At 47.9% G+C, this 25706-nt stretch overlaps 1 long non-coding RNA gene across 7 annotated transcripts in view; it reads left to right on the forward strand.

Moving 5' to 3' along the window:
- The window catches only part of LOC106730733, a 98203-nt gene that overhangs the window by 41619 nt on the left and 30878 nt on the right, over positions 1-25706 (forward strand). For 2 of the 7 annotated variants that reach the window (XR_004325754.1, XR_004325757.1), the window contains one exon: positions 15084-15154. The exons of 2 other annotated variants lie outside the window; for them this stretch is intronic. This is a non-coding gene — a long non-coding RNA (uncharacterized LOC106730733). Of the gene's footprint in view, positions 1-6956; positions 7092-15083; positions 15155-25706 lie in introns of all 7 variants that reach the window. 3 more of the 7 variants (XR_004325752.1, XR_004325755.1, XR_004325753.1) reach the window with 2 other exon arrangements.

A 25706-nucleotide genomic window follows, 5' to 3' on the forward strand; every position in this document is an offset into this window, starting at 1 on the left:
ATTTCTCCACAGTCAGGGTTAACCCGAGGCTGAGGGGATTACCTGTAAAGTTTAGCTTGATGGTTAAGAGTTCTGCAGTCAGAGGCCCAGGTTTGAATCCCAGAGTTGCCCCTCATTAGCCACGTGACTTTGGACAAGTTCCTTTACCTATCGGTGCCTCAGTTCGGTAACATGGGAATGTAAGATGTCTGTAATACGGGAATGACAACATCTGTGTTGTGGAATTGTTCTCAGACTTCAGTGAGCTAATGCGTGTGCTTGACACAGAATGAATGCCTTAACAGTATAACCCTTTTGAAAATTTCTAAGCCAACCTTTGACTATTTTTCATATTACACAGATAAGTAGATTTCTGCCCAAACATGCCGCATAACTGTGTCTGTCTCCTACTCTGTTGATTCTGGAAGTAGTGTACCAAGCTTCAGCTTTAGAATCTCCCCCTTTCTCGCCTTGGGTGGTGCCAACGCACTCTCTGTGGTTACAGCAAAGCTGTGCTCTCCTGAGAAAGCTCCACTCACCGCCCTGACCGCGTCAGGGCCGTGGCCACAAGCACTGTGGCCTGCAGTGCGCGTGCCCTGCTTGTGTGGGGCCTGAGGAATTTTACAAACATTTTTGGACATAGCATGGACATGTTATATCCATGAAGGGTTTACTAATATGAATTACAAACGAGATAATTTTTTAAAAATGGAAAACAGTGATCAAGTCATGAAGGTTGTTATGGACCAAGTCATTCAACATTAAGAAAGGTTCTAAAGGACAAGGGTAATTGTGCAATGTGTCAACAGTCACAATCATCAGTCAACAATCGTTGACAGGAGATTGGACACGTGACAGACGAAAGGATCTGAGGGGTCCTGGCTTGGAGGCTGCACACCCGCCGTCCCCCAGCCTGGGTCAGGAGCATGCCAGGAGTTCGTTTGAAGACTTGGCGGCTAGAGTGATGAAACGTTGGCCCCAAGCCATGGCCATTTCCTCTGTACAAGGCCCTGTTGAATTTGCCTGACTTGAAAGTGCAGTGGGGCGGTGGCTATGAAACTGCTGAGGAGACTCTTACAGTACTTGCAGATAGTATCTCTGTCGATGCACTTCTACTGTAGAAGACACTGATTCGCTGGGGGCGCAAGATGCCCAAGAGAGGACGTACGGCAGCGGAGAGGAGGAGCAGAGGCTGGGTTCTGAAACACCCCTCCTCGGTGGAGGTCTGTCTGAGGGCTGCACACAGGCAGCTGGAAGGACACACAGCGCTCTTCAGACAGCTTTCAGGGCTTAACCGGCCTCTGCGTACGTGGAGGTGCTTCTGGACATGAATAGTCTTGCTACCGCCCAGCAGCAGCTTAGTTACCTCCCCACAAGTGTGACATGTGAGCTCAGATTTGTAAACGTGGAGATTGTTTTCAAAATTCCAAGGGCATCAGCAGGTGGGCCAGATCCAGCCTACACTGTACCCTCTGTAATCTTTTGGCCACGGTGAAAGGGTGGCCTCCTTAGAGGTGGTGCTCCACTGAGCTGGAGCCCAAAGCAGCTTACAAGAGCCACAGGAAGGCAGCTCCATCCGAGAGGCCGCTTGCTTCCCCTTCCTCTTCCTTTTTCTAGTCCAGCAAAGTCCAAGTCCAAGCCTATTGGCTGATGTAGAAAAATGGGCAAGAGGCCCAGCCTGGCTGCTGGCCTGGGCGCTGGCTGAGACTGTCCGTCAGGACTGAGCTCTGCTGTGGTTTGAGTCCACATCCTTACCCGACAGACTCTGTAGTGAGCTGTGGCAGGCCAGCTTAGGATGTAAGATGACATTTTAATGTAGTATGAACTTAAAAAAAACTTTATTTTGCAATAATTTTAGTCTTACAGAAAAGTGAAAATAGTACAGCGGATTTTCATACACCTCTCATCCGGCGTCCCCTAATGCTCACATCTGACAGAATCGAAGTCCAGTTATCAAAACCAAGACGGGGACTTGGGTGTAACACTGCTAACTAGATGGCAGGTTTATTTGGAGTTCATCCGTTTTTCCACTGATGCCCTTCCTCTGTCCCAGGATCCAGTCCAGGAGCCGACTTTACATTTACATGTTATTTCTGCTCAGTTTCTCCCAATCTGTGACAATTCCTCAGTCTTTACCTGTTTATGTTCACAATTTTGTCACTATTTAAAAATACCAATTCATTACTTTGTAGAATGTCCCTCCATTTGGGTTGGTCTGTCTGTTGGTTTCTCATGATGAATTTTTAGCAAGGGGATGATGGGGGGGGGTGTGCCCTTCTCGTGTACCATGTTGGGCTTCGTGATGCTGATAATCCTTGTTTCTGGTGGTCTACCTTCCTCACTTGCCTAAGAGACTGGCTAAAGTTACTATTTTTCCTTTTTTAGTTAATAAACATCTTGTGGGGAAGATACTGTTAGATTATGCAAATATCCTGTTTCTCCTCAAGCTTCTGCCCACTAATTGCAGCATCCTTGGTGAACCTTCCCTGCAGTGATTATTACTGTGGCGTTCTCATGGTAATTTTGTGTTCTCCTCATTTCTTCTACATTTGTTAACTGGAATTCTTCTGTAAGGAAGAGCTGCCTCGTCTCCCCCTGTGTACGTACCTATGTGTGTATGTAAATGTGTGTGTATGTATATTGGTGTGGACTCATAGGTATTTACTGTATCCTATGGTCTCTAATCTAACTATATTGTCATTTATATTGTACCTTAAATTGTTCCAGCATTGGCCGTTGGGCACACTTTCAGGTTGTTTCCTGTGTTCTTTCAATCCTGTGCCTCTATCCTTTTTTGAACACTTTCTTATTTTCTGACCCCACAGGATACTCAGGCTCATCTTATGTTTTCCCTTTCTCAGCTGTGTCAACCACGTCTCTAAGGACCCTTTGTTCTCTTTAATGGGTCATAGTATTTAGAGACTGACATACAGGCGCTAGATATGCTCACTGTTACTGGGGTGTCTTCTCTGGGGACAGGGCTAGGAAATGTTTGTCTGATAACCCATGCACATACACATATTAATTTATTTCTTTATCTATCAATCTGTGTACCTGCTTAAAGAACACAAGTTCTTGTTGATAACTTCTGATTCTATCCCAACACCACAGGGTTCATTCTAAACTTCCCTTTTCCCTATTTGTAACTTCTTTTCTCTGACAGTGAGAAACCTGGCTCTCATGATCTACACTGTTATTCGCTGTGTTGTTCAACCCTCGTATGCATATAAAGTAATTTGAGAAGTGCTAGCCCATCCCCTCTGAGAAACAAATTTACTGACCAGAGTAGGTATTTGTGTAGAATTCATTTTGTCTTAAACCTTACAGTATCCTGTTAAATACTGTTATCAAAGCTCCAAAGTCTTTTTCTTCACCTGTTTCAGTGTGCTTATGTTACTCATTGGTGATACACTTAGGTTAACTTGTTATAGTGTGTATTTGGAGGGGGGCTCCTCCCACATCCTGGTGTGTTTGTTTTTTTTAAATTTATACATAGCAGGTTTCACTTTTTGTGATGTACAGGACTGTGGGTTTTGACAAATGCCTAGATCTGTGTGTCTACCACCACGGTTATGATAAAGAATAATTCTATCACAAAAATTCCCTTCGGCTGCCCTTTCATGGTCAGCCCCTCCCTGTGCCTTGTCCCCTAGCAATTACTGATCTGTTTTCTGTCCCTGTAGTATGGTCTTTTCCAGAATGTTGAATAAAGAACCATATAGTAGTCTTTTGGATCTGGCTTGTTTCATTTAGCAAAGTGCATCTAAGACTCATCCATTCTGTTGCATGAATCACTAGTTTGTTCCTTCTTATTGCTGAATCATAATAATAATATTTAGCACCCCAGGCTATTGCTGACATCATTATCACACTGACTTGAGTCAAAACTGATTATTGCAGAGGAAAAAATAATACACTGCTGGTTTGGTGACCCTTTGGGCTCCGGTCTTCTTCCTCAGTCTGCCTGTTACTGTTTACTTTTCAGATTCCTTAAACAGTGGCTGTGTCATTCTGTCCACGTTTTATAAGGGCAGTCTGCAGATAGTCTGGGTGGAGGACCCGTTTGCCATTTACCTCAGACTGGACCCTCTGTCTATTGTCTTTTTGCTCTTAAAAGTCTGAAGTCAATGTGTTTCCTGATCCTTGTATTTGACCTATTTTATCTTTATGTAAACCTGTAGGATCTTTTTTTGGTCCCAGTGGTCCCCAGTGTTTAGAAATTTCTCAGTGCTGTTCCTTGGTCTGTTGTCATCCATTGTGTTGGGTACTTGGTGGACCCTTTCATTCTGAAATCGCATGCACTTCTGTTCTGGGAAAACTTGAATGGTTTTGTTGATGATTTTCTCTATTCTGTTTTTCTTTTCTCTCTTGCCATCCATAGGGGTGCAGGACGAAAGCATTAGAACTTCTGTTTATGTTCATGTTTTAATCTCACCTGTTAAGGTTCTCTTTATATGTGTTTTGTGATTTATTAATAGAATATACATAATTTAGGAATCAGTATAACTATTGCGGGTACACGTTCGAAAATTTTGAGAAGGATATGTAATAAAAATAGTTGGGAGATCACCATCCTTCTTGCCTGGGTGAAGTACCTCTATTTTGTTCTCTCCAGAACACCCTGCTGTTTTGTCTTATTGATTATCTTCCCCATGTGCGACACAAGGGCAGGGACTGTGATTCAGTCAGGGTTAAGTTGCAGCCAACAGGCTCCACTCTAGTTTCTTTTAGCCAAATGGATTTATTAGAGGCCATTGGCTTGTAGCACGGGTTCTTAAACTTTAGCATGCATCGAAGGAAGGCTTGTTAAAGCCAAGACTACCCGGCCATGCTGCCAGAGTTTCTGATTCAGTAGGTCTGGGGTGGGGGTCCAAGAATTTGCGTTTCTAACACGTTCCCTGTGCTGCTGATACTGCTGGTCCAGTGATACCCCCCCCCACCCCCGCTTTGAGAACTGCCGGGTTACAGAATGGTGGCAAGTGCTGGAGAAGGAGGCTGCAGACTAGGTGTCCAGGTCCAACTCCCGGAGCCACGCGGCGAAAGCTGGCCTGGGCAGGTAGTTGCTGCACCGGCTGCTTCCACTGCACGCCCGAAAACCACACTGCCTCTGCTGTAGACGGGAAAGCTGCCGAACCAGGAAGCTGTGCTGACGCTGCTCAGGACTCGTGAGGTTAGGGATTTTGACTAGACATTAGTGCCTTTGTCACCTTTGCTGGAGAAGGGCCAAAGCGCCGCCTCTGCGCTTCCAGAGAGGGAGGGAGGTGGCTGCTTACACTGCTCACACTGCGTCCTGTGCCGGAGCACGGAGTGAGCCTGAAATAAGCTGCTGCTGTTCCTGTAACTGACCTGGAAGGTTGCTTCTGGAAACCCCAGGGCAGGGTGTTACTGACTTCAGTGCAGAGGAAATCTTGTTTTGAGTGAGGCAAGAGTGGCATCTGCTCTAGAAGCTATTTTTTGTTTTGGGTCAGGGCCTGACCCTGGGGCTGGGCACAGAGTGGGCCCTGAATAGGTAATAGTTCCCTTCTCCCTTCTCCCTTCTCTTCCCCCGTCTGCTAGCCTCAGTCACCCCACTATGGCAGCTGCCGGGTCTTGGCTGAGGGTTTACCCTGCTGGTGAATCTGCCTGACTCCTGGCTGGGGTCTTCTCTCTGCCTTTTCCAGCGATGAGGTGGGCTCTTTGAACATACTCGCTATGTGGGGGGAGCAGGATTTCTGCAGCAAGAAGTCTGCCTGAGGCCATTCCCACCTAGGGGTCCGTCCCACTCGGCTCACGGGGATCTAAGTCGCTGTGTCTTTCCCCAGCTCCTCCCTCCCCCTGCCACCCAGAGACCGGAGCCCAGCTCTGTCTTGAGAGTCTCTGAGACTGGCTCCATTCCTAGCGAGCAGACCTGATATCCTCCCACGCGTGAGTTGCAAACGGGTTTGGAGCGAACCCTCTCTCCCAGGGGCTTGCAGATCGTACAGTTGTTTCCAGTGCACCCGTCAGGCAATCAGCACAAATAGTCAGGTTGCCTGTTCACTGGTTCAGGTCAAGGTGTCTCTAAGGCCTCTTCTGAGGTTTGCTTCATTCTCCCAAGTATGAGCCCTGAGGTGCGGGCTATGGGTAGAGGACAGGTGTGATCGGGGTTCGGGCAATACTTCCTCTGGTCATAGTAAGTTCCAGCCTCTTCCTTTAAGGCCGCACTGCAGCGTTCCCCACAGCCTTTGCTGACCATGACATAAGCAAACTGTTTTAAAATGTTGGCAGCGCTCAGAGGGTCAGAAGCCAAGCTTTAAACAGAGAGGCAGGGTGACACAGCGGGACAAGCCTGGGACTTGGAGACACAATGTCCCAGGACCAAATCTTTTCTCCGTATTGATTTTGTGACTCCAGACACATTTTTTAACCTTTCTTTGCCTTAACTTCTTCATCTGTAAAAAGAGAAAACTCTGCCTTAAAGACTTGTAAGGATTTAATATGAAGTTCTTATTATGTCTGTCAAATGGCAGCGGTCATTAATGATTTCTGCAGAAGCCCCTTGAAGGTGCTCACTGGCCTCATAGCTTATTTGATGTGTTCACAGACCCACGTGCTCATCGCAGTGTATTTATGGTCTGAGTGGGTGGAGACTATATTTGTAAACCTTACTCATTTGCTATCTCAAATCCGTCTGGAATATGGCATGGTGTACAAATTATTTTTCAGAGCATACATTCCTTTAGCAGGTGAGCCCTTCCCATGTTAGGTGCAGGTGGCCCAGATCTGAAAGAGACAGTGCCTGCCCTCAAGGATCTCACATTGAAGGGGTGAGGTGGACATACATATCTAATCACAGGACAGTGAGTGTGCGGTCGCAGGGGCGAAGAGGGGCGGCCGAAGCACGGTCCTGCAAGTCTGCACGCTGCGCTGAGGTGTCGCGACTCTGTTTTGGCAGCAGCGGGCTGCCGTCTAGGAAGGAGAGCTGGATGGATTTACATGTGGCACCCTCACTGTTGCAGCTGTGGCTGGAGGGCCGGGGAGGGCAGGAGTGCAGCCCTGAGATCACCAGTCCAGAGGCAGTGGTGAGGAGCCAAGACTACAGTGGATTCCAGGCTGACAAGAGGTCCGTCCACAGGACGCAGGGACTGGCTGAGGTAGGCATAACGCGGAGCAGCGAGGACATGGGTGACTCCGGGGTTCTGGCTCACGTGACTGGGTGAGTGGTCATGCTTTAGTCTACACTTTAGTCCACACTTTCTTTAAACACAACAGCAGCAAAAATCATGGGATACTCTGATTTCTTGTGGGTTACCTTTGGAACCAGAGTTGATTTAATTGTCCCACCTTTTCTGATGAAATTCTATCCCATAACTAGTAGGGACTGTGAATAAGGGCAGAATAGGGGCAGGAGACTTTGCCTTTTTCTCTCCCCACCCCAGTAGGCGTCACTGCAGGTGATGGATTTGCTGTTCACTCACACAGCCTTCTAGGGACCAGAGTGGTGGGAGGGATTGCTAAGGCAAGGGCAGTGCTACGTGAAGCGTAGGCAACCCTGGCTTAGCCACTCTGCCTAGTGCAAACCCCGTAAGTTATGAAATATTTAATATTTTAATTGTTCAAGAATAATACAGTGAGAAGAAAGAAATCTGTTGTAAAGGGATTCTGACCAGATATTGCTCAGCCAACTGGCTTAAAGAACAGGAACAATTCTGGCTGATGCATTTAAGGAAAAGAAATGAAAACAACAACAGTCAAATTGCACTTTTCTCAGATTTCGGTCAACTTGGAGGGAAGCTGTTTTCTCAGTTTGAAAGAGAATTTTTCACCCCATTAAGATGAATGTTGAGTTTAATCACAAAGAACCCAGGTAAACGGAATATCTACTGTTGTGAATTTCAAAAGGTGAGGGAATTCATGTCAAAAGAAGTAGGCTCTGGCTGAGTCTGGGACAGATGATGCAAGTGCCTTTTGTATTGTTGAGCCTGAGATTTTAAGCTGCAGAGCAAATATGCTTGCTGTTGGGATGTGTGTGTGTGTGTGTGAGAGTGTGTGTGTGTATTTATCTCACACCAAAGACTGAAATCGCAAAGACCCCCAGTTAGCGGGTGTCATGATTGTGCTACGAACACACCAGCGTACTGTGGATTGCTGCCACATGGTTATTTTCTTCAAACATATCTTTCAGGTATAATGTTCTCTTCCTGAAAGAAAACAACTTCTAATAGTGGATTCTTGAGTGTATCTTTAAGCCTCCTCAAACACAAATGCATCTACCACATTTTAAAAGTAACAGCCCGCACAGTTCTTTATCTCTATTCTGTGTGGTATGTGCAAAAATGGGATCTAAGAAGTGTTAATGAAGTAACTACCCACAGCAGTCAGAACCAAGCCTTCACGTGGATGCCTAAGCACGCAGGGAGGGGAAGGAAGGTTTTAGGTCGAATCCCAGCGGCATGTCCTGTGACCTGGAAGCACACAGAGCAGCCCGGGTGGCGGGGCGTCTCTGGCCCCTGGGTGCCTGGAATGCTACAGCTGGCGGGTTGAAAGCTGTTTGCTCACCCTGTCAAAACAAGAGGTGGGAAGCGACAACACCTGAAAGATGGCTCGCGATTTGTAACCAACTGGCTGTGCTTGACAAGCCCAGTGTGTTTATAATCTTTCAAAGCCGAACGCGCAGGCCCAGAGCCTCCTTAATCAGTGGCTGCAGGCTCCTGTTTACCGTGCTGTTGGTCACCACAAAAGCTACACTCAAGTACACTCTTCCTTCCCGAGTTTTCCCTTGTCCTAGAAGGGGTGCTCCCCGGGGGCTGTAATTGCAGAAGTAGGACCTGGCCGTTAGCTCATGTGGCCCCAGAAACCGCCAGGCCGCCAACGTGCTTCCTGCCAGACGACCTTGGGCAGCTGGAGGCCCGGCTCCGCACCTGCAGCCACAGTCTGTGCGTGCACAGGTCTCTGATGTTCCTGGGGCGTCATGGATGTGCCTGTTGAAGGCATCAAGTCAGAACTGGGGACCCCAAGCCCTTGTTCTGCCGCCCTAGCATTTTCTGGCTAGTGGAGTGGCTTGGTCGGGTGTCATTTGGCCAGGGTGTGTGTTTGCTTTGGTTTTCATAAAAAGAACTGTTTTTCGGTTGGAGACATTTCCTACTTTTGAATTAGCTTAGAGTGTGTTTCCTACTGAAAAGATAAGCCGTATTTGTCCGAGGACACACAACGTCACACGCAGTTTAACCCTTGGGAATGGAGGACTGGCTTCAGGGCTGAGGGGTCTGGGCCATGCACAGCCCTTGTGGTGCTGAGGATGAAGGGGGAGCTGGGCCCTGGCTGGGGTTGTGTCTCCACCCTCTAAGCCTTTCTTCATCTGTAAAGTGAGGTCACTGTGAGGAGCCGGTGAGACACACACGTCAGCTGTGTGTCACCCTCACAACATCCCAGGCACTGTTCTTTCATTAACTCGTTTCTTACTCAGAGCAGTCCTGTGATGGGGGTAGTACTGCTGTCATCCCCATTTTACAGATGGGAGGTTGAGGCCCAGAAAGGTACAGAGAGTAACTTGCCCAAGGTAACACAACCATTAAGTGCTAGGCCAGGGTCTTGAACCTGGGCCTATCCATGGAGCCCATGTCTTCACCTATTACGTTAAATTGCCTTTTGTAAAATGGTTGGTGAGTACCATGCACTTGGTAAATACCCAGGAAATATCAGAATGGGGGGACAGAACAGATTTCCCTGCCAGAAGCCATGTCTCTCCTTTCTGATGCTATGCTAAGAGGCGTGGGTGGTCCTTTAAGGGCCTAACAGTGCTGTCTACTTCTCAAAGGGTCAGTTTCTTCTCTAAGGCCATAAGGGCAACCAGAAGCCTGGTAGGTGTCGTTTGTAGTCAGTGTGCGGATGGGAAGGTGTCTCCTGGTTGCTGAATTGGGCCACGCGAGTGGTAGGCACCTCAGGTCATGGTGGGGGGCAGGGCTGGGCAGGGAGGAGACACTTGACCTGTGTGTGTATCTAGGGAGGTGACGGAGCACCTTAGGTGACTTCCAGTCCTGGGAAACAGAGCTTGGTGGGGTGCTGGGTCTTGGCCGATGTCTCCTGTACATGCACGTGCAGAGACCGAGGAGGACAGTCAGGGCAGAATGAGAGAAGGCCGTGTGCATCCTCCCCTCCCCCAGGCCCGTGTTTCAGAGAACAGGGGAGATGCCTTTATAGTAAACAGAAACCATGTACGGGTTTGGGGGTGGCCACGGCTCTGGCCCTTCCTTGCAGAAGGCTGGAGCTGCCAGCGCTTCTCTGTTGCAGCTTGCTTCCCCTGTTCATCCTCCGTGGAGTCCTCCTCTGTGACTGCTCTAGGGCTGGCAGCTCACAGGTAGTAGAAAGCATAGCCCCTGCCCTCCAGGAGCTCACGTTCCTTAGAAGAGACAAACATAAACAGACAATATAAATTGAGAGGGTAACCCAGAGGCAAGCCCCGGGGATCATGGGAAATTTGGGAAACCCTGGGAGGGAGGAGGTGGATCAAAGATGGCTGAAAATATCTGTTAAGTGTCAGCCTTCAGGCAAAAGGAGGTGGTAGCATGTTTAAGTGACAGGGAGGCAAGAGAGGAACAGTTTTGTGCTGTTGGGGCTCAAAATATTAGGCAAGGCGAGGTAGGGGATAAAGGTGCGGAGGTCGGGGCTTGTGTAATTTATGGGAGAGCCTGGGCTTTATTGGCTGTCCAGCAATGATGGTGTCGTTGGATGTATGAGCTGCTTTGTGAGTAGATTCCTCGGACAGTGTTAGGGAGGGTGCAGTTTGTAGGGGAAAAGGCTGAGCCTGGGAAACCTGTTGCAGTGAATCCAGTTGGGATGCTGAGGGCTTGGGGCAGGCCTGTGATCCTAGGAAAGCCAGGAAAATAAAATGAGCATGTCTTGATGTTTGATCAGTTATGGGTGAAGTTTAGGGGAGAGAGAATGAGGATTCAGTGATGGCTCCCAGGTTTCTAGCCTGGGCAGTCAGGTGGATGGCGGTGCTACCCACTGAGTTTGAAATTATGAGAGAAGCTGGGTTAGAACAGGGGGTGGTGAGGTCCATCTTGAATATTTTGAGTTTGAGGTGCCTCATGGGTGTTTAGGTAGAAGGTCCAGGAGGCGGTTCCAGAGCCTGCACTGATACCATCAGCATGTAGCGGATTGTCGAAACCTCAGAGGCAAGCTGGGCTCAGCTGGGAGCAGACGCGCCGAGTCGGCCGCGGGAGGCGGGGTGGCTCAGCTCCGCACATCCGTTGCTCAGTAGCTCAAGGCCCTGCTGCAGACCAGGCTCCAGTAGGCAGAGATGCTGCAGCCCACCTGACTTTTCAGGACAGCCTGGTGCAGCAGGCCTCTTTCTGGGCTCAGGACATTGTGTCCTGATGCCGATTCTGTCGCAGGGGTGAGGAGAAGGGTGGGCTTGGGGATGAGACGGAGTCACCGCCCACTGCTGGCCAAAGGGATTGTTGCAGACTGGCACATTTAGACCACTGGTGAAGCACCACTAACGGCCCTGATCACTGGGGTCGAGGCAAATGTTCTAAGCAAGTGAAGGGGTGGGACTCACCTGTGAGGCCTTTTCACATTGTGCTTGGCCCTCCTCCTCTTGCCGGCTTCTGAGATTCTCCCAAGCAGAGGCTGGAGGCAGGCTTGGGAGTGAGGTGGCAGTATGGGTCTATTTTGAAAACCCCCCTGGAGTGATTCTGATTCATTGTCATGGGTGGAGGGTCCCTGCTATGGGGGAAACATGTCATACAGGAGAGAAGGCTTGGGACCCTCCCTGTATTTTGAATCCCTAAGTTGAACCATTTTCTACCAGCCCTTCACAATACCCCTGACTAGCCTAACAGTACAGTCCCACCGCTTGGAATTCCTATACTTTTATCCACATTGAAGTACAGTAATAATATAATCATCACTCAGCCACATGGCATATTAAGAAGGCAAAGGAGGGCACCTGAAGCCATGGTGCTCTTTGTAGAACACCGTGAAATGTTGATGCATTTTTGTGTATTAAATGATCTAAGAACAATTTTACAGGTGGAAAGTATGACTCTAGAATATATGTATGCAATCTGAAATTGCTACCAGCTGTCCATGAAGAAAAATCAGGCTGTCCCACCAAGCCTAATTGGTTATTTCTGTGTTTTTCTGCTAATTGTTTTTGGCTGTGTTCATTTATTTGTTTTATTGTATCACTGTTCACTGGCAGATCAGGGATAGCAAGTTGCCAAAGTTTGAAAAAAAATTCAGGAGACAAATTTGAAATGAATATATTGAGGTCAAGGGGCTTTTGGGATACTTGGACGCTTCTACCACTGCTGGAAATCAGTAATAACTGCAATTATTTAATTTTACCTGTAGAACTCCTGAGTCTAGCTTATGGAATAATTTAGGAGCATGGTTTGAGAATAACTGGTTTAAAATGATCACACTTATTGCTTCTCTAACGTCAAACAGCAACAGTGTTTATATGTGTAGTCCCAACCTAGGTAGTGGACGAGCTTTGTGGCCTGTGGGGACTCCAGTGGAAGTGAGAGGCAGCTCCTGTGTGTGCTGGCTCTGGAGCTTTGGTCCCTGGATTCTTTCTTCCCTGATTGCCTTCTTCCTTCCATCCACACCAACAAAGAAGCCTGCCTTCCAGGCTCAGCTTATAGGCCACTTGCCAAAATCATCGTCCCAAGAGCTGAAGGACTGACAGAGCCCTCTTCCAGGTGCTGGCACTCATCCAGAACATCACAAGGGGCTTCAGGCTCTGCCCGAGTACCTCCCAGGCCAGGGAGCCCTCTCCTTCCCAAAGAAAAGGGTCTCTTCTCGCCCTTTCGGTTTTTAAAATCTCTTCTTCTAAAATCACCCAGCTCTTAAATCCTGCCTCATTTTTGCCATCAGTACCCTACTCCTTATATTACTGTTATTTGGCTGCTGACCATGTGGCATGGTGGTAAGGGCTCAGGTTTTGGAGTCATTTGGGCTAGAACACCCAACTAGTAATTACATTCACTATTTACCAGCTGTGTGACTTCGGCAAGTTACTTAACCTCTCTGAGCCGCAGTTGTTACATATGTAAAATGAAAATAACATTAGTATCTATTTCAAGGATTATTATGAGGCCTAACGTAATAGAGGGAAACTATTTGGGAGAAAGCTGTCATTTCTTTTTTTTTCGATATTATTAGCATCCCCTCTCCAGAGATTACAGAGTCACTGAAGGCAGGGACCTCTTCCTGGATATCTTTGAATCTCTCTGTAACAGTCAGCAAAGTGCCCATGTGAAGAATTTAATGACCATGTGACATGAAAGAGACTGGGCTGAACAGGAGAGATAGGAAGCTGAGACAATTATTTGAAATACATAAAGTCATCAGAAGGCTTAGAAACGTGATGCCAATGCTCCTGTAAAAGAAATGTGCACTGCAGAGAGCAGGGACGAGTCTGGGCAGGTGGTGGGGGAGAGACTGGGAAAGGTCATGCAGAATCAGGTCAAGTTCTGGGAGGAAGAAGTGAGCGCTAATTAAAGTGGTTAAGAGACCGCAGGGTGCAGTCAGTGCTGGGGAGCAGGAGCCGGGCTGCGAGGCTGACCTACCACGCGTTTATGAAAAAGGAAAACAGTCTTTCCACCACGCAGATCATTTTATGAACCTGCAAATGTCCAGGAACCTTCTCTCCTACTCTTACCGCTTTATAAATGAGGACTATGATGGCAGGCAGGGGCCTCCTGATACAGGTTTTAACCTTAGAACTTGCTCCTGGCTCCTGTTTAGGCCTCTTCCTGTATCCCTTTCCTCTCTGCACGCCTGCAGATGCTCATCCCAGAGCAGGAAACGAGTGCCTGCTTGTGCTTTTCTGCAACTGGTCGTCTAAAGAGAAGAACGGAGCAAAACAAGAAAGCTGGATGTTTAAGGATTTTCTAAAAACTTTTTAAAGACTAGCTATTAATTCAGGCAAAGAATGAAAAGCAGAGGCTGGTCACTCAGATTCTCTGGACTGAGGATTTGTGGGAATTCATCTTGTGCTGGCTTATGTTTATTCTGCACTTCAAAAAGACTTGGAGGTTTATTTGGAAATTCCAACCCAGGAGAGGCATCCCCTGCAAACTCTTGACTGTACAATATGTCTTCTGGAGAGAGAAAACTGCTGTGGGAGAGCCTGGGAGAGCAGGCGGAGGGGACAGGGCCACCCACAGATCACTCACCCTCAAGATTGCTGGTGCGCCAGGCAGCAGCCGCCCCCTGCCACCCTTGTCTGTGCTGCTTATGGGGGAAATGGTGTGTTAAATCAGTTGAAGGTGTTATTGTGCGCTGGAGTGTGCTGGAGCCCTGGCACGCAGGCTGCCTCCTGACCCCACCGCCAGGGCCTGGCAGCAATCTGCAAATGCTACAGATCAGGGCTTTTTTCCCCTCCCAGAGAATCAGCTGTTAAACGTTTACCAGCAGGCCACTGTGTATAAACAAGATCCAACAGGAACCAGTTAACCTGCTACAGGGAACACGGAGTTTAGTATAAAACTGTGGACAGATAAGCAGATAAGGTTAATTGTATTATGCACCCCTTCATGAATGAAAGCCTGATAGGAATTCGACCTGAAGTGACTCAGCGGCTAGTTCCATTGACCGTATATCCTTGGAAGTAACCGAACAGGCTTTTGTTATTTCTTCTTTCGGGTTTTTCTTTTCTTTTTTTCTCCTAAGATGGAGGCTTCTGGTCGCAAAACTCCCAGTTGATTACACATGCATGATGGTCATGAAAAGTCCACGAATCCCACGTAGAAATTCAGTGTCGCCTGTCACGGGTGGCCCCAGACATGGCGGTGGCAGCTCCCGGGGGTGGGGAGGTTCTGGAAGTGTGGACTGGAGTCTGGTGTTTTTGATCTCAGAGCTGAATTATGACCCCTCTTTTTAAAACCTCATAACAGCTTTCTTTCTGTGACCCTCTGTACGTAGAAATACTGTTGAGGCCTGAGGGCACAGCGGACTTTAGAGGGAAGGCATTTGTGCAGCTTGGGGATTACTCTCCCTACACTCCTCGAGTTGCAAGCCTCCAGGTCCGCTCCACCAGCAGACCTACTCTTTCAGCTGGGACTATGGCCTGGCTTCCTACAGTCCCCTGTCTATGGATTCCAGCCAGGTGGGTGCTGTTGATTCCATTTCAGAGACCCAGAGTGGTATCATAGGAAAAGACGGAATGTGGAACACGGAGCTCAGAGTCAGAAGACAGCTCCAGGTAAACTAATCCATGGTGCGGTGGTCAGTGGTGGGGGCTCCCTGGGAAGGGGCCCTGTGTGGGTGGGGTGGGCTCAGTTTCTTGGTGATGGAAATGCTCTGTATCTTTTTAGGTGATTGTCAAAATTCATCAAACAGCGCCAAAGACCTGTGTATTGTATTGAATGTAAATTATACAACGGTTTTTCAAAGGGCAGATTCAGCTGCTGGCCCTCTCTCTTACTCCCTATGTGGACCGGTTCTTCACCCCTTTGACTCTTGCTTTCCGGTCTGTGAAACGGAAGGGCCATTTACACCTGCGCTGAGGGCGATTGCGGGCGTTAAATGAAACCACGTGAGTCCGGGGTACTTTGGAAATGATGAAAAGCCTTACACACAGGTGACTACCGTTGTCCTGCGTCCCCAGCCAGCTGCCTTCTGAGCAGATTATTGAGCTGGTACAAATCTGTGGACTCTGCCTTGCTACTTCCCTTGGAGATTAGTGTTTATCTATCCTATTTTAAGGATACTCTGGAGATTTCGAAATGCTGCAGAAAAGCAAAAGGAATATGGATTTGCCTGGGAGAGGAGAGCAGGCTGGAAGGGAACAGCTGGGGAGAAAGCCATCAATCCAGCCCAGCAGCAGGGCCAGACGGACGCTGAGAGGGAGTCGCTAAATGCCTGTGAGAGTCGTGACCAGAAAAAGCAGCATGAATTTAAAAAAAAAAAAAAAATCACATCTTGCCAAACAAACTGGGTCACATTCATGACGAAGTTAGTCACTGAGCAGAGATGGAAAAGCACTTCCAGGGGGAAAGGAGGAGGCTGGGGGGTCCCAGCGACTCAGCTGAAAGTGGCAAAGGCCGCCGGGACCCCCTGGCCTGATGGGGTTGTTGAGTGAGGGATTCATGTGGCTCCTGCAGTGAGTGGTGTTTTGAGTTTGAACTTGATCTTGGCTTCTAAGGGCAATCATAATCTCTACATCAGAAGCAAGAGCACAGCACACATTTTAAAATGGAGTATCTTAGAAGCAAGTGAAACTGAGACCAGGAAAGCGGAAAGGCTGTTCCGGAGTTTGCCCTGAGAATCTGAGCTGGGGGACCACTGCCTGACGGCAGCCAGACTCCTGAGCTGTGACACAGGCAGAGGCTTTCCATTTAGAAACTTTAAATTCAGAGCAAAAAGGAGATGCCCTTTGGCAACAAATTCCTAAATGATGAACGACCAACGCTGAAATCAAATTTTAAATTATGTTAGCGACTAAAATAAAGTTAAAATAAGGCAAGATTTAACAGGAAGAAATAGTCCACAAGAGAAAATCTAATGTGTGAAATTTTGATTTTATACTCATTATAAAAATCTTGGTGCTTTCTGCTGGTGCTTTCTGCCAAGAAATGTGATATGTTGAAAAAGAAGAGGAAATGCTCTGTAGATGCTGTGACTATAAGAGGCTGTTTAAAGTGATAGGGATCAGTTTCTCTCAATGACCAGGGTTGTAAAATTAGGATCTTAAACTACCAAATTTGGGTGAAAAAAAAAATCTTCAGTAAAAGCAACATCTAAATTTACCTTAATGTAATTTACGTTTTCCCACAGTGTTTGTCTTTTCTTTGGACATGTCAGAGCTCTTACGTTGTCAATCCCTGTTCTAAGAGCTGTCCCTGTTGGAGCAAGACAGGGAGTTGAGGAGAGGAGGTGGGGTGAGGAGGCATCTTGAGGAAGTGGGGGTGTCTTGGGACCTCTGAATTGAAAGAGGGTGCTGTGAGATGCTGTCACATGCATGTGGGGTGCATCAGTGTGTGGTCCAGCGCTCTGGATGCTGAGCGAAGCCTAAGTGGGAGGACCCTTCCCCACCCAGCTCTCCATCCCGCTGGAAATCCGATGCCTTAAGCCTTCACCTCAGCACTCAGTGCCTTCAGCGTCTAGCTGTACCTCTCTGTTCACGAACACGTGGATAAAGATGGGCCTCTGCTTTGTGAAGCAGGCACCATGGACTTCTCCCAGCCTTTTCTTCCAAAACAGTTGAAGCTGCCGCTTCTCCCCAGGTCACTTGTGGGCTGTCAATGCTAAGAGGATCCCTGGCTTTGGGGCTTTCAGACTTGGGTTTGAAGCTCAGGTCCATCGCTTGTTGGCCATTTAGGAAACCTCCATTAACACTGATTTGCATGCCTTGAAGGGTGGCCCAGAGTAAGTAAGTATTCGATACACATCAGCTGTAATTAGCTGCCGAACATTTTTGCCAAGGATGTGAATGGATCTTGATGGTAAGACAGCAAATCAGCAGGCAGTAATCTTCTGATGGAGAGACTCATGACCCTCCAAGGCTGCGTTTTTGTCCCAAATCAACCTTCCCGGTAGAGAACTGGGGGCCGTGATTTAATGGCAGTACTTGTGTGACCCTGTGATATAACGAGAAATCTGCTTTTGCTCTTCATCCCCATTCCTAGCACCAAGAGCTTCCAGAACCCTTGGAATTTCCAGAGTGACAGGCATATAGGATCACCTTTTGTTATGCATAACAAGCCCCTTTCAACCAAACCTGAGTTTATGCTTATAGAGTGAATTTTGGATGGGTGTCAGAGAGACGAGAGCTTCAGGTTGGGGGCTGGTTGCCAGAGGAACCAGCTCTGTGGTTAGAAGGTTGGACCTCCAGGGAGGGGAGAGGGGCTGGAGACTGAGTTAATCACCAGCAGCCAGTGATTTGATCAGTCATACTCAAGTAATGAAAGTTCCATCAAAACCCCTAAATGATAGGGTCAGAGAGCTTCTGTGTTGGTAAACACACTGAGGTCCTGGTGGGGGAGAGGAACCCAGAGAGGCCCATCTCTAATACCTTGCCCTGTGCATCTCTTCCATGTGACTGGTCACTTGTACCCGTTAGAATAGCCTTCATAATAAACTAGTACCAGTAAGTGAAGAGTTTCCCTGAGTTCTGTGAGCTGTTCTAGCAAGTTATTGAATCTGAAGAGGGAGTTGTGGGAACCTTGACTTTACTGTTTGCTGATCAGGAGGCCCTGGGACTGGCTGTTGGCCTCTGAAGAGGGGTCAGTTTTGTCGGCCTGAGCCCTGATCCCGAGGGCTCTGTGCTAACTCAAGAGTTAGTGTCAGAATGGAATTGAATTATAGGGCACCCAGAAAGTTGGAGAATTGGTTGGTGTGGGGAAAAACCCTACCACCCACTGGTGTCAGAGTGTTGTGAGTAGAAACAGATGATAACTTGTGGATCTGGTCCACAGCGAGCCCCTGTTGGGATTGGGGCAGGACAAGGAAATCTGACGGTGTCAGAGTTCTTTAGTTGTAAGCAATTGAGACAGACTCTGACACACTTGATTGGAAAAGGGCTTTGCTGGGAAGGTATGGAACAGTTGTTGGATGCAGAAGAGCTAGGCCTCAGGAAGGAGAGGAACGAGCCTTTAGCAGGAATGAGTGGACAGACTCTGTGAATCCCCTGCCCCATCAGAGCCTTCCTGCTCCAGTTCCTTCTGTCACATCATTCTCTCCAAGGCTCAAAACCCTAGGACCCAGAGTCTGGATAGCCTAGACTGGGTTCTCTGTGCCCCCGCTTCCCTAGCAGGAGGGGGCAGGGAGAACCTTTACTGCAGTGCCCTCAAAACTTCTCAGAATAAGGAAAGAGTAATTCCCTAATGGAAAATAAGGGTGCTTTTACCCAAAAAAGTGGAAAGACATGTTTGACAGGCCAAAGCAAGAGATCTCTGGCATGTCAGTTTTAGACTCCACTGTCAAAAGGACCACAAAAAACAAGGCTCAGTTCAGGGCAGCACATTTTCAGAGGCCTTCGACTGCCTGGGAGGTGTTCAAAAAGAGTGACTAAGGTGATGAACATCTGGAAACTATGACACGTAAGAAATGGGTAAAGAATTGAGGAGACTGAACCCAAAGAGGAGAAGACTGAGTGGGCATCTGATGACTATTCCCAGGTGTCTGAAGGGCTGGTGGGGAGAGGGAGAACTGTGTGTGTAACGGCTCTAAAAGGAAGAGCTAAAACCAATATAGACTTTAAAGAGGAACAGATTTCAGCTCAGTTCAGTAGATATAAGAAAGATCTTTCAAAAAAAAAAAATCAACGGCTGGAAATTAAATGAGCTGGTGCGAGGCATGGAAGTTTCCTTCCAACCCCGGAAGCCTGGGTTCTTTAATTAGCAAGAGCAATGAGCACACTCCTCACATCAGATTACGACACACCATGTCATAGCCCTGCTGCTGAGGACCTGACCAGGGGCTTCACAGAAACAGCCCCCCCCTGGTTTGGCCACATCTGCTACAGAGCACTTTTCCACATGTGGAGCTGGGGTGTGCACAAGGTGAATGACGATGGACAGAGAGGACCAGACGGGCCTCCAGGTACCCTTTCTAACCATCTGCCCAGGGCCACGTGGTGCAAGCACAGCATGTCCTTAATTTAGAGCATTGCGTCACCCCAGGGCCCATCGTATTAACGGGCGTCCTTCACGGACCTCTCAGCGAGGATCAAGCTGACATCTTGCTTTATCACTGAACAATATTCGACCAAAGTATGTGAAGTCTCTCCGGATATTCCTTTTATCAGAAAGCTACAGTATCAGGGCTGGAAGGGACTTTGTGGTCAATGAGCTTACCACGTGTGAACATATCCAGTGGCATTCTCGGCACGTTGATTTGTAACCTGGTCTTGATTTCCTTAAAACACCTCATAGCTCCTATAGTAGTCCACACCACTTTGGGCAGTTTTGGTTGCTAAAATTCTGTCTTAATTTGGGATAAAATTTACCCACTACGTGGCTGTATCTATCAAAGTTTCAAATGCACAGACCTTTGACCAGCGCTTCCACTTTTAATATTTTTTTCCTATAGATACAGTCCCCATGGGCTTAAAGACATGTGTGCGAAGATATTTATCGCAGCAAATGGCTGGGGGCTGATTAAACAAATCATAGAATATCTCTTCTATGGAGTATCAGGCTGCTGTTAATTCAGCCATTCTTTTGCACTGACAGGGAAAAGTCTTCACCTTGCTTCTTCTGCCCCTGGTTATGTTGACTAGTGAGAAAAAGAGGTTGGCTCAATAATACATATGACATTTACGTAAGTGAAAGGAAGGATACACATGGCTATATGTTTAGGTTTTCTCTGGAAAGATACTGGCAACTGCGGTTGCCTCTGGGAAAGGAAACTGTGAGATTGGGTGTTGGGTGGAAGGGAAAATTTTATGCGAATTGTTTTAGTTTATGAATATATGTATAGGTAGACATATAGATATTTATATGTGTGTGTATTTTTTCTTTTTTTTCTTTTGAAGTTTTTCTACCCTGTACATTATCACTTTAAAAACTTCTTTAAAGATAATGCCTTCAGGCAACAAAAGCAAAAATAGACAAATGGGATTATGTTAAACTTAAAAACTTCTGTTCATCAAAGGAAATAATCAACAGAGTGTTAAGGCAACCCACAGAATGGGAAGGAATATTTGCAAATCATGTATCTAATAATGGATTAATACCTAGAATATATAAGGAACTTCTACAAGTCAACAAAAACAACAAAGAACAAATAACCTGATTTAAAAATGGGCAAATACTTGAATAGAAAGTTCTCCAAAGATGATATAAAAATAGCCAACAAACATGTGAAAAGATGCTCAACATCACTAATATCAGATAAATGCAAATTCAAAACTGCAGTGAGATACCACCTCACATCCACTAGTATGCTCACTATCAAAAGATAAGAAAATAACAAGTGTTGGTGAGGATGTGGACAAATTGGAACTCTTGTGCACTGTTGGTGAGAATGTAAAATATTGCAGCCACTGTGGGAAACAGTATGGAGATTCCTCAAAACATTGAAAATTTAACTACCATATGATCCAGCAGTCCCACTCCTGGGCATATACCAAAATAATTCAAAGCAGGTTTTTGAAGAGATAAATTGCACATCCATGTTTATCCATTATGCACAATAACCAACAGGTGGAAGCAACTAAGATGAATAGATACGTGTGGTCTGTATATACAATGAAATATTATGCAGCCTTAAAAAGGAAGAAAATCCTGTCACATGCTACAGTATAGTTGAACTTTCAGCACACTCTCCTAAGTGAAATAGGTCAGTCATGACAGAACAGATATTATATGATTCCACTCATATGAAGTATGTAAAATAGTGAACATCATAGAGATAAAGTAGAAAAGTGGTTGCCAAGGGCTTGGGGGAGTGGGAATTTATGTTTAATGGATATTCAGTTTCAGTTTTGCAAGATGAAAAAGTTCTAGAGATCTGTTGTACATCAATGTGAATGTACTTAGCAATACTGAATTGCATGCTTTAAAATGGTTAAGATAGTTAGGAAAAAAAACCCTGACCTCTTAAATCCTAGCACCGAGCCTGCTTGGTTCTACCTCTCAAAGCTGTATAGAATGCCTTCACCTTTTCCCTACAACGCATGCATCTGAAGACTTATACTACGGCCCCTTGAACCAGCTGCTCTATTCCAGAGCTACATCACTCTGGCTATCTGGTCACCCACCCCAGCTGGTCCTGAATCTGCAGTGCTGTAGCAGGACCGTGGGCATCCTTGACACACTGAAGCCCATACACTGTGGCAGAGGAGAGGCTCTGTCCCGAGCAGTCAGTGGGAGCAGAGCGGCACAGGGTACCAGGGAGGGGAGGACGGCGGGTGGGGTGTGGGCCGGGAGAAGTCAGGCTGAGCAAGCAGAGGCAGGCTGTGTGTTGCCCTGACTTCACCGCGTGAGTATTCCCTACACACATTCACGAGTTTGCTGGAAGAGAAGAGAAAGCCAGTATCCCTGAAACTCACATGGCTCCTTTACACTTTTTAAGGCATTTTACAAATGGAGCCTGTTAAATTTACTGCTCACCGCAACCGTTAGGGGCGGGCATTTCAGGAAGAGAAGGTCTTGGTCAGGGAGATCAGGATTTACGCTGGTCTCCTAAGTCCTTGGTGGGTGGACCCTGCCCACTCTGCTGCCTGCCTTGGATTTCACAGAAAAACAAACAAAAAGCCAAACAAGTAAAACAACAACAAAACCGAAAAGACCATTTGCTAAATTGTCCCAAGTGTTATAATTTTGGCAGACTGAGAACATTTACACAGAGACAGAGGAGACAGACTGAACTGGTCTTCAGATCAGAGTGCACATCCATGAGGGCATTTGTGGGGTGCCCTCAGGTAGGGCCCTCCCTGAGCCAGGAGCGCTGGGGCCTGTCCCTGGCTCTGCTGGGAGACCCCAGCCTGCTCCGCCCAAGGGTGAGAGAGCCCTTACAGTTCCCACTTTGGAGAAAGAGCAGGCCCCTCCCCAGAGCTGCGTAAGAGGAGCCAGGAGTATCCTTGAGGAAACCCTCAGGTCTGTGACCTTGCCTTCCGCAGGCTGGGGGTGGGGGGCCGCGCCTGCAGGCTGGAAACAGAGAGGGGCAGCTGAGAGCAGGGGTTGGGGGGGAGAGAGGCCCTGGCAGCCAGGACAAGCACCTGCGGGTAGCAGCAGGCCCCTGGGCTGTGCACACCACCCAGGCCCTGCTGTTCCTCCAGTTGGCACCAGCCCCTGAGGCTGCACATTCGCTTCTACTAACTCTATTTTCCCCTCTGAGGACGCTCTCCCTGGCCATTTTAACCTAATTTCATCAGGATAAACCAGTTAGGGAAGCAGAAGGAAGAGGCCAGAGGAGCATTTCCTGGGGGTCTGGAGCATCAGGCCCCCCAGGAATGAGAAAAGGGCTTGTCATCTTGCATAGAAAGAAAGACATTTTTACTACAGAAGACACTCCCTGGCGTTCTCACCCGCCAGACGTGGGGCCAGGGCGAGAGGAGGTGCAGAGAGGAAGGTGGAGGGCTTTCTGCAGGGAGCCAGCTCCTGGGCCTCTCACTGATAGATCTAGTTGCAGACAGTGATATTTAAAATATTTAACAAGCAAGCTCGGCCAATCAGAGCTGTCCCGGCGGGGCCTCCGCGCCAGCTCCTGGAGGCCCCCTGCTGAGCCATGTGTTCCCCCTTTGGCTGCAGGATGGTGGGAGGTGTGGGGAGCCCTGGGGAGGGTTCTGAGCTGCAGCTGTGAAGTGTTTCCACATGAACACGTGGTGTGACTGTGGCGGTTCGCAGCAGCTGAGTGTTGGGTGGGCTGGGGATAAGAGCTGCTATGCTGGTCCTGATCGCCTCTCCCATCGCCTGGAAACCCCTAAGTGCTTATTCCAGACTCTACCAGCATCACCATGTGGCCTCGCCCAGTTCACTGGCAGAATTGCAGATGTTTGCTCCCCCCGTGCAGAGTCAGGCAGTGCCGGATGTCCTGGGGAACGGCAGGGTGCCTCCTGGCCTGCCAGACCTCTTGCGTAGGTCTGACATCCCAGGAGCAGCCAGCTCCTGCTCTACCAGGAGGAATCGCTCTGGTTTTCTCACCCTCTCCTTGCAGGATGACGTGTAGCTGGAACACACTGGCGGAACGGCGCCTCATCTCATCAGGAATCTAGGGCTCTTCCTGTAAAGAGGAGGGGTCTGGGCTTCCAGAACCACTGGCAGATGTCTGCGGGGAGGGGCCTCCACACCTGCCAAACCGCCAGCTTCCTTTCTTATTCTCAAGGGCTCTGGGGAACACGAGCATTTGAACAAATGTGTCCTATGTGCTGTGGTTTCCACTTTCCCCGAAGACCGGCTGTCTCGTCTCCTGAGAGTGAAAAATCAGGCAGCCGAGTTTCCTGAGATGGGAGGCAAGATGTGGCATGTGAGGCGATGTACGTTCCTCCAGGAGCCTCCCTTCCTGAAACCAGCCCGGGTGGCGGGCGGGGACGGATGAGACTCCTTGTCCTGAAAGAGGAGACCATAAGGTTCCCTTTTCTCTCTCCCAACCTGAAATCTTCTCTTCTGGTGAGGTTTGAAATAGAGCACTGCATTTTATTATTATTTCTATACATATTACTTTTACTTCATATATATGTATATAGTTTAAAAATTCATGTGTTTATGAGGTTTATAAAGCAATCACAACCCAGTGCCTCCTGCCCCACCCATTCTTACCTCCAGTTACTGCTCCCCAGAGCCCACCACTATGATTTTAGTTGTGCTCCTGGTATTTGCAGCAATCATTCTAAATAACATGTTTATAGAGCTGCATCTTTGTTAATTTCAGAAGTCATCTACTGACTTATTGCTGTGAAAGATGAGGTTTAGCTTCCCCCCCCCCCCCCCCCCCGCAGACACAGATGTTCCCATCTCTCCCTCACTTCCCCACAGAGCTCCTCTCTCTTCCCATCTCACGTGCCACCCATCATTAAGATGTACCGGTATTATGAGTCACTACAAAAGAACAAAGTGCTCCCAGTTAAACTATGAAACAATACTTTCTTATCACATTGGCTACAAGATGCAGTCTGATTTTCAAGATGTTAAAATGGGAGAAATCTGTGCATGTTAGAGTATTACACATTTGGGGTCATCACAATTTCTGATTAAATCACTGATCACTATTTGCATTGTTTTGACTATGTACACAGTGTACTATAATTACATTTCTATTCTTGTGTATCTCTCCCCATCCATGTTAATAATTGCCTTGTCTATTTAATTGTGTAGTTTTGGGGGGTGTTTATGAGTAATTCATCCCCCGACTCTCCTCAACGTGATGAACGCATTGGTAACCTCTCAGTCACGTTTTCCTCCCTGTGGGCACATCTTCCTGGATCTGTCTTCCTGCTGCAGACTCGGGGCTGGTTCCTTCTTGGCCCACTGCAGTGATCTTCTCAGAGCTTCCCTTCAGCGTCATCCTGGGAATTCTCTCTCCTTCTCTCCTGTGTGGGATCCCATTTCCTGGAGCTCCCATGGCCTTTCTTGGGTAATTTTTTGTTTTGCTGGAGCACATCCTCCAGTAGATTCCTGAGAAAGGGTTCATGGCAGGTAAATGTTTGGGAACCTTGTAAGTGTCTTTATTCTACTGCTGCACTTGATAGCTTGTCTGGGTATGGAACTTGACTTTGGAAAGGCTTTTTTCTGTGTATTAGCAGCTTCCCTCCAGTGTCTGGTGATCTCCCGCTCACACAAAGGTGATGTGTGCCTGAGCAAGACCTATTGGCCAGTGGGCTCCGTGCTGGTGATTCTGCTGTGATCTGGGTGGTTCACTGGGGGATCCTGCCAGGTCAGTCTCTGAAAGTCTTTTCTCTTGTACTCGTCAGCTTTCCTGGAGATGAGTCATCTGATCTTCTGCCTGTGGGGTATAAGCCTCACTGCCAGCATTCTGGGAGCCAAGAGCGGGGAGGAGAGTGTGGGGTGTTACAGTCCAAAGTGCAGACGGTCATTTAATCCCATTTCATAGTGGATCACGTGCCGGCTCCCAGTTGTGCCTGCTGTTCTGGGGATCTCTGATTCAACCTTTTCTCCCAGGGCTGGGCAGGGGCAGGCCTGGCTGCACAGGTGTGGGCCGTCTCCTAGCTCTTTGCATCAGTTTTTGATCCATTTGTTTCCAGCACACCTGCACCCGTGCTCTGCACCAAGGGAAATGATTTCTGTTTCTTTCTAAGGTTCTGTGCAAGCTGCTTTGCTTCTCCCAGGCTTCCCTCCCTGTGGGCTCAGGTT

This window comes from Camelus ferus, chromosome 14, assembly GCF_009834535.1.
Source record: "Camelus ferus isolate YT-003-E chromosome 14, BCGSAC_Cfer_1.0, whole genome shotgun sequence".
NCBI classification, from domain to species: Eukaryota; Metazoa; Chordata; class Mammalia; order Artiodactyla; family Camelidae; genus Camelus; species Camelus ferus.